An 8,126-nucleotide genomic window follows, 5' to 3' on the forward strand; every position below is an offset into this window, starting at 1 on the left:
AAGGTGGGAGGGGGTGTGCCTGGGGGGCTTTGCAAGATGCATCTGCACATGAGACCCTGAGGGTCAGGTGAGACCTGACACTGCTGACCAGCCTCCTGAGAGCCTGTCTCCCCCTGAGCTCTCATCCTGGGGAGATGCCGAGCCAGGCCCAGGTGGTGCCCTCTCCTGGCTGTGGGTCCCCCGCTGTGAAAACCCTGAAGGGCAGCAGCTCCTGACTCACCACATCCTGTGTGACCCTGTCCGTCAGGCCCAGGCCTCCTCCATCTGCAGAGCAGGAGCCCTCAGAGCAGACGCCATGACGTCCATCCTCTCTGCTCTTCTCTGCCTTGGTCAGTTGTGGACATGGGGACGGGGATCAGGAGGGGACTGGTGGCTACACCCCCTTGTTCATGGGGAACCTCAGGCTCAAGCAGCTTGAGTGGACAGGGCCTGATGGGAAGGGAATCAGCACAGACGTCCGGGTGCAAATCTCTGATGGGTATTCTCTTCCAGGGCTGAGTCTGGACCAGAGGACCCATGTGCAGGCAGGTGAGTCCTCCCCAGGCTCCATGTCCCTCTTCTTACTTCACCCCTGGGGCTCAGGAGGGGGCACAGAGGTCCTGGGATAAGGTGATGCAATTTTTGGCTGGTGGGAGACCTGGGGGATGAGGGTGGGGAAGGTCTTTGTAATGCAGCCTCTGGTTTCCTTCCAGGGTCCCTCCCCAAACACATCATCTGGGCTGATCCAGGCCCTGTGATCCCTTATGGGAGCCCCGTGACCATCTGGTGTCAGGCGACCCAAAGGTTTAAAGAGTACCGTCTGTATAAAGAGGGAAGCCCAGCACCAGCACCCTGGTACAAACATAAGTCACTGGGTCCAGGGACAAGGCCGAGTTCTCCATCACACACGTGACAGAGCATGATGCTGGGAGATATCACTGTTACTATCTCAGCCACACTGCCTGGTCAGGGCACAGTGACCCCCTGGAGCTGGTGGTCACAGGTGAGAGGACACTCAGGGGTCCCAGCCTCAGTCCCTTCCCTCAAGAAACGGGTCTGCTCTCAGGGTGTCTCCCTCTCACAGCCCAGCCCTGGGGGACATGAGGGAGGTATGAGCCCAATTTAACACACTGTGTCCTTCTCTCCTAGATTTGTACAGCAAACCCAGCCTCTCAGCCCTGCCCAGCCCTGTGGTGACCTCAGGAGGGAACGTGACCCTCCAGTGTGGCTCATGGGAGGAATTTGGCAGGTTCATTGTGACTAAGGAAGGAGATCACAGGCTCTCCTGGACCCTGGACTCACAGCCACAGACAAGTGGACAGTCCCAGGCCCTGTTCCCTGTGGGCCCTGTGATCCCCCTTCACAGGTGGACGTTCTGATGCTATGGCTGTGCCAGGGACCAGCCCCAGCTGTGCTCACACTCCAGTGACCCCCTGGAGCTCCTGATCCCAGGTGAGTCCCATTATTGTCCCAACCAGGTTATTGGAGTCTTTGCTCTGTGGGGAGTCCCATGAGAGAGGGTGGGGTGAGGGGAGCACAGGGGCTACTGGGCCAGAGACAGAGACAGAGAGAGACAGTGAGACCTGAGGGCCAGGACAGGAGAAGGGGGTTATGGGAGGAGCATCCCCTGTAATTCATGTCTGGTCTCCCCACATGAGTCTGGGAAGCCCTCCCTCCTTGTGGCTTCTGGACAGAGCCTGACCCTCTAGTGTCGCTCTGATGTCGGCTATGATAGATTCGCTCTGCACAAGGAGGGGGGAAGGGACCTCCCCCAGAGCCTTGTCCTGCAGCCCCAGGCTGGGCTCTCTCAGGCCCACTTCCCCCCTGGGCCCTGTGAGCAGCTCCCACAGGGGCTGGTACAGATGCTACGGTGGATACAACCTATCCTCTGAGTGGTTGACCCCCAGTGACCCACCGGACATCAAAATTGTTGAGGGCCCGATCGGTTCAGTCAGAGTCTTAAAACATATAAGGCCCCAATAGAGAGCCCCAGTTGGTGATGGCTTGGACAAGAGCTCTGGGGTCCCCAGGCAGGAAGAGAGACAGAGACAGGAGGTGGGAGGGCAGAAGGGGATACTCAGAGACAACAGAGGCAGACAAAGAGGAGGGTCCTCAGAGAGAGGCCTGGTGACTCTCAGGTCACAACAAGGTGGGCAGGCAGCCTTCACCCTCCCTCCCTCTCTCTAGGACACCTGCCCGACAGACCCTCCCTCTTGGTGCAGCCAGGTCCCAGCGTGGCCTCAGGAGAGAACGTGACCCTGCTGTGTCAGTCACAGAGCCCAAGGGACATGCTCCTTCTGTCCAAGGAGGGAGCACCTGATCCCCCCCCCCCCCGCCCCTGCGTCTAAGATCAGAGCACCGAGCTCAGCAGTTCCAGGTGGAGTTCTCCATGAGCCCTGTGACCTCAGCCCACAGGGGCACCTACAGGTGCTACAGCTCACACAGCTCCTCCCCCTTCCTGCTGTCACTCCCCAGTGAGCCCCTGGCGCTCCTGGTCTCAGGTGAGGGGCCCTTGACCTACTCCTTTCTATGCTCGGGCAGTTTAGGGCCCTGTACCCATTAATAAATGAGGGAGCTCTGGGGCTCTAACAACCAACAGTTTCCAGAGCCTCTGACTCTCACCCCTCAGTCATGGATTCCTGCTCCGCAGGTTTTGAATAAGTGGGATCTCTCATCGGTAGCGAAATAGGATGGTGATGTCTTGTATTTAAAAAGACAACAACAAGAACAGTCAACAATTTCTCTATTGAGACCACCTTTCTCATTAACGTTGGGGCCCAAGCCAAGTCTGGTCCTATGACACTCACAGCAGGTTCCGAATTCACAGCTCACAGGCAGGCTAGTAACCATCCAGTGAGGATCCCAGGGAACCTTGCAGAGCCAAGACAGGCTCATGGAGGGACATGTAAAAGTCATCATCTGAGAAGTGGAGCATCTGCGAGCACAGGGCCCAGGGGGAAGGCACCTGTCCCCCCAGGTCCTCACTCACACCCTCGTGTCATGATTCTCAGGAGTAGCTGACACCCTCAGCCCATCACCAAATAGATCAGACTCCCAAGATCAGTGAGTGGGAGACATCCTCAGATATGGGGCTTCAGTAGAGAAAGCATGTCAAACTCAAAGGCTAACACGGGCCAAATAAACAAGGTTTAAGTGTATGTGGGCCGCAAAAAACCCCACAAACTCTTCAATTTTCATAGACACGTAGGTTTATCTCAGTAGAGACATGCTGAATACAAAGGGCTGAAAGAAATGAGTCACCATTAACATAAAATAATGGAACATTTTAATAAAAATTAATATTTTTTTTCTTGAACATTAACTTACTAGACACCAAATAACTGCACAAATGAATCAGCGTAAGGCAAATAAACCCATTTTTCTTGTTCTCCAAAAGCAAAATATTTCCTGCTGCACACACCAAACAAGTCAGTACAAGCCTAATGATGTGGCCACCGGCTGCTAAAATATTCGCTGCTAGTATTAGTGGAGAGAAATGGTGCGCCTGTGCGTAAGGCATCTAAGGGACATGAATGCAATACGATTATAGTCATCAGTCATTAGCGAATGTTGTAGTTCGTTATTAATAACTATACTAATAAAAGGTTAATAGGCAAATGGTTTGGATGCCCTCATGCATAATGACCGATCAGCTGGAGGTTGCCTGTGCAGGGACTTGCAGCATCGGAGACAGGGGCAGTGGGACCCAGAGTCAAGTCCCCGCCCACCCACACACCCCTCAAAATTGCGCGAGACCCAGACCCAGCTGGCCCCAACCCCATTGGACAAGACCCAGACCTGGCTGGCCCCAACCCTGTCAAGCCTCACCAGCGCATCCTGTCCCTGGCCGGCTCCAGGCGGTGATGCAGAGTCAGTCAGCATCAGTCACGTCCCTAGCCGATGCCCGGGCAGGGATGCAGCCTCCTGCTGATCAGTTGTTATGCATGAAGGCGTGATGACCATTTGCATATTAGCCTTTTATTATTATAGATTTTTATTGATTTCAGAGAGGAGAGGAGAGGGACAGAGAGATAGAAACATCAATGATGAGAATCATTGATTGGCTGCCTCCGGCACGCCTCCTCTTGGGGAACGAGACAGCAACCCAGGCATGTTCCTTGACCAAGAAAGGAACTGTCGCCTCATGGTTCATAGGTTGACTCTCATCCAATGAGCAACGCTGGTCAGGCGATATTGCTTATCTTGACTATAAAATCAGGTGACTCCCAGAGGTTTCCAGGAGCTGTGGGGGTCCATGTCAGGTTTCCACCCCTCCTGGGAAATGTGAATCCCTTCCCTGGAGTGTGGAGTCTGGGTCCTTCCTGGGCTAGTAGACTGACAGAACAGCATACACACTGGGCTCATCTGGGGGCTCCTCAGACAGGAAGGAAGGGGGTGCACATGTCTTCTGTCTGAAGGCCAAGTGGTTCAGCTGGGCGTAGGTGACAGCCTGGAGCAGGGGGAGAGTGAGTAGGATGAAATGTGGTTAGAGTTGGGGAAGTCTTGGGGTATGGAGAGGATAGGACCCACCTGACTGTCCATCTGTCTGTCCTCTTCTGCTTGTCTGCCCCTCTTATCCAGTAATCCCCCTGACAGGGAGGAAGGAGAGGTGGCCAATCCCTGCCTGGGTCTTAATGTTGAGCAGTTCACCTGGGCATACATCACTCCCTGGGGGTCTTCATCCTGCCTGTTCTGCTGGAGATAGTGAGACAGAACAATGTCTCCTTGATTCCACTGTTGAAGTCCTCCAGACTTCAAGCACACGTTGAGAAAGAGATGACTTAAACTTTAAACAGATTAACTCCCTCTCCTGATGGAATCTGCAGGCTCTTCCTAAGACCTGGAGCCTCTGGATGCTTCTATTGTTCTGACTCTTATCCTAACGCGCTCTCTCTTGCTCAATGGGCTCCAGCCTCATGGTCCATCTTTCTGAAGAAGCATGTTCTGCCTCAGCACCTTTGCACCTGTTCTTTTCCCTGTCCCCCCGCCATGCACTTTATCCCCTCCTCTTGCTTTATGTTCCTTCACAGCACTTTGCTCTCTGGGACACTGCCTGCTTGTTTGCATATTGTCTCCCTCACCCACAGGTGAGCTCAAGGAGTGTGGAGACAGTGTGGCTCAGGGCTGCACAAAGGCCCCTAAAAGCAGCTATAAACAGGGAGCCCCTTTCACATTTGCTGGATGAATGAATGAAAGGGATCTTGGTGACCTATGGGTAAGTCACTTATTTCTGCATCCTCCTGAGACCTGGGGCTTCACAAGGTCAGACAGAGGATGAGGGTCCAACAAAGGAGGCCCAGTAGAAGGGGCCATGAGGTCACAAGAAAACCGGGAGCAGCGAGGCTCAGCAGGACGGCCTGGGGGCCCAGAAGGAGGGAGAGGTCAGTGTGGACAACGCTGAGAACAAGGTGAGGTGGAGACAGGGAACGAACCATTGAATTAAACTGGGTGACAGAAATGTCCTTATAGCCTGAACAGGAGAAGGGTTCTCACCTGAGGGTCCAGCTCCACGCTCTCCCCAGGTTGTGGGTCCTTCACAACAGCATCTGCTGGGGCAGAACGGGGAGGTGTCTCCTGGCAGGTCCCCAAGTTCTCAGAGCTGCAGGCCCTGCCTGCTCCCAGATGGACCACTAACTCAGGGGTGAGGTGAGGCATCAGGTCAGGCAGTGTGCATCTCAGTTCTTCTCACTCTGACCCCACACCCTCCCAGCCTGACCCTCCCCATTGCCCCCTGAAATCCCTGTGCCCGCTCCTCCAGGGAAGCTGTCTCTTCCTCTCACAAAGAGTCTCTTCTTGGCTGTCTAAAGCTGGGCTTCAACTGGAGGAGGAGACATGAGTTTTAGGGTCAGAGATGGGCCGTAGATGGTGGATATTTCAGGTCTTTGGGGCAGGAGTTACATGATTTGCAGGCCTCTGTTCTTGGGCTCTGAGTCTATGGTCCTTGCAGGAGGTTGGATATGAGCCCCTCTCTGGGCTGGTCAAGAGGGACAGTCTCAGCACTGGGAGGTTAGGAGCCACTCCCCATGTGATTCCACAGGAAAGAATAAAACCTTAACACTCAAGTCAACTGAGATGGCAGCATAGGTAAACACCTGTATTTGCTGCCTCCCACAACCATAGCAAAATTAGAACTAAAATACAGAACAACTATCATCCAGAACTGCAGGAAAGCTAGCTGAGTGGAAGTACTACAACTAGAGAGGTAAAGAAGAAAGCGCACTGAAACTGGTAGGAGGTGCGGAGGCACAGATTGGGCTAGCACCCGGGTATGCCGCTTTTTTTAATTGGGAGGGAGATACAAGCTCCCACTTGTTCTGAGCTCCAGTACTGGGCGAGACTTTGGGGGACCCAGACACATATGGGGAGAAACTGGTCTGTCTGGCATCAGGGCAGGAACATGGGGGTGGCTTTCTTCCAGACGGAGATGTTCTAAATGGTCATTGTTCCTGAGCTGGGACCTCTCCGGTGCAGAGATGACTGGCAGCCATTGCTGTTTGCTCCACCCTGGAGATTCCCTGAGACCCCACCCTATCCAATCGACAAACCCACCCAAGCTGTGTGCAGCGACTTTGGCATATGAATGGCTGGTCCTTTCTCTGCCTAAAACCTGTCAAACTTCAGTTGGGTCAGGGAGCCCCAAAGCTATCAAAAGAAGGCAAAGGCCAGCATCACACCAGCCTGCCTTACTTCACAGCTGGGCCTCATCTGGGCACTTCCAAATTCCACACAAAGAGGAGGAATCTGCAGATCCCTCTGTAGCTCCTGCTGGGTGGCCACAGGCAGTGGTTGACTTTGCACCTCCTTGGAGATCCAAGAGCGAGTGTACCCAGTGCTCAGTGTGAGATCATACCAGGTTATAATTCTTCACATCCATAAGTGACACATGCAAGGGTCAGACTCAGGGAGGACCAAAGCTCCACTGAAGCAAGTCCTGCCCCATAAGGGTATCTGCTGCACAGAAGCACTTCCATTGACCTGGAGTTCAATTCATCCCAGTGATGCCAACAACAATCAAGGCTCAACTACAACGAGACTGCACACAGCCCACAAAAGGGTGCACCAAGAGTGTCTACCTCAGGTGACTGAGAAGGCTGAGTCACTGGGCCTTATAGGACACCTACTACACAAGGCCACTATCAACTCAAGGAGACTTAGCAGCTACCCAATACCTAGAAACAAACACAGGGAAGCAGCCAAAATGCAGAGAAAAAGAAACGTGTGACAAATGAAAGAAATGGAAGAAAGCAAACTACTGGATATAGAGTTCAAAATCACAGTTATAAGGTTACTCAAGAATCTTCTAGACACCTCTGAGGAACTTAGTGAGCCTTTCAAGGATCTTAGTGAGAATGCCAAAAAAAAAAAAAAAATAAAAATGGAAGAGGACCATTTTCAGTCAGAAATTAAGCATACACTGACTGAAATAAAGAATAATATACAGAGATTCAACAGTAGAGTAGAGGATCTCAAGAATCAAGTCAATGATTTGAAATACAAGGAAGCAAAAAACACCCAACCAAAAGAGCAAAAAGAAAAAAGAATCCAAAAATATGAAGATAGTGTAAGGAGCCTCTGGGACAACTTCAAGTGCACAAACATCCGAATTATGGGGTGACAGAAGAAGAGAGAGAGCAAGATATTGAAAACCTATTTGAAGAAATAATGACAGAAAACTTCCCCTACCTGGTGAAAGGAAGAGACTTCCAAGTCCAGGAAGCGCAGAGAACCCCAAACAAAAGGAATCCAAAGAAGACCACACCAAGACACATCGTAATTAAAATGCCAAGGGCAAAAAGACAAAGAGAAAATCTTAAAAGCAGCAAGAGAAAAACAGTTAGTTACCTACAAGGGAGTACCCATACGACTATCAGCTGATTTCTCAACAGAAACTATGCAGGACAGAAAGGAGTGGCAAGAAATATTCAAAGTGATGAATAGCAAGAACCTACAACTAAGATTACTCTACCCAGCAACACTATCATTTAGAATTGAAGGTCAGATAAAGAGCTTCACAGATAAGAAAAAGCTAAAGGAGTTCATCACCACCAAACCAGGATTATATAAAATACTGAAGGGTATTCTTTAAGAAGAGGAAAAAGAAGAAAAAGGTAAAGATAAAAAGTGATGAACAACAAAGTGACAACAAA

At 51.7% G+C, this 8,126-nt stretch overlaps 1 pseudogene; it reads left to right on the forward strand.

Moving 5' to 3' along the window:
• Positions 1-295: 295 nt before the first annotated feature.
• LOC132217252 (leukocyte immunoglobulin-like receptor subfamily A member 6) lies at positions 296-3,046 on the forward strand (annotated as a pseudogene).
• The last annotated feature ends 5,080 nt before the right edge of the window (positions 3,047-8,126 follow it).

This window comes from Myotis daubentonii, chromosome 15 (assembly GCF_963259705.1).
Source record: "Myotis daubentonii chromosome 15, mMyoDau2.1, whole genome shotgun sequence".
Lineage (NCBI taxonomy): Eukaryota > Metazoa > Chordata > Mammalia > Chiroptera > Vespertilionidae > Myotis > Myotis daubentonii.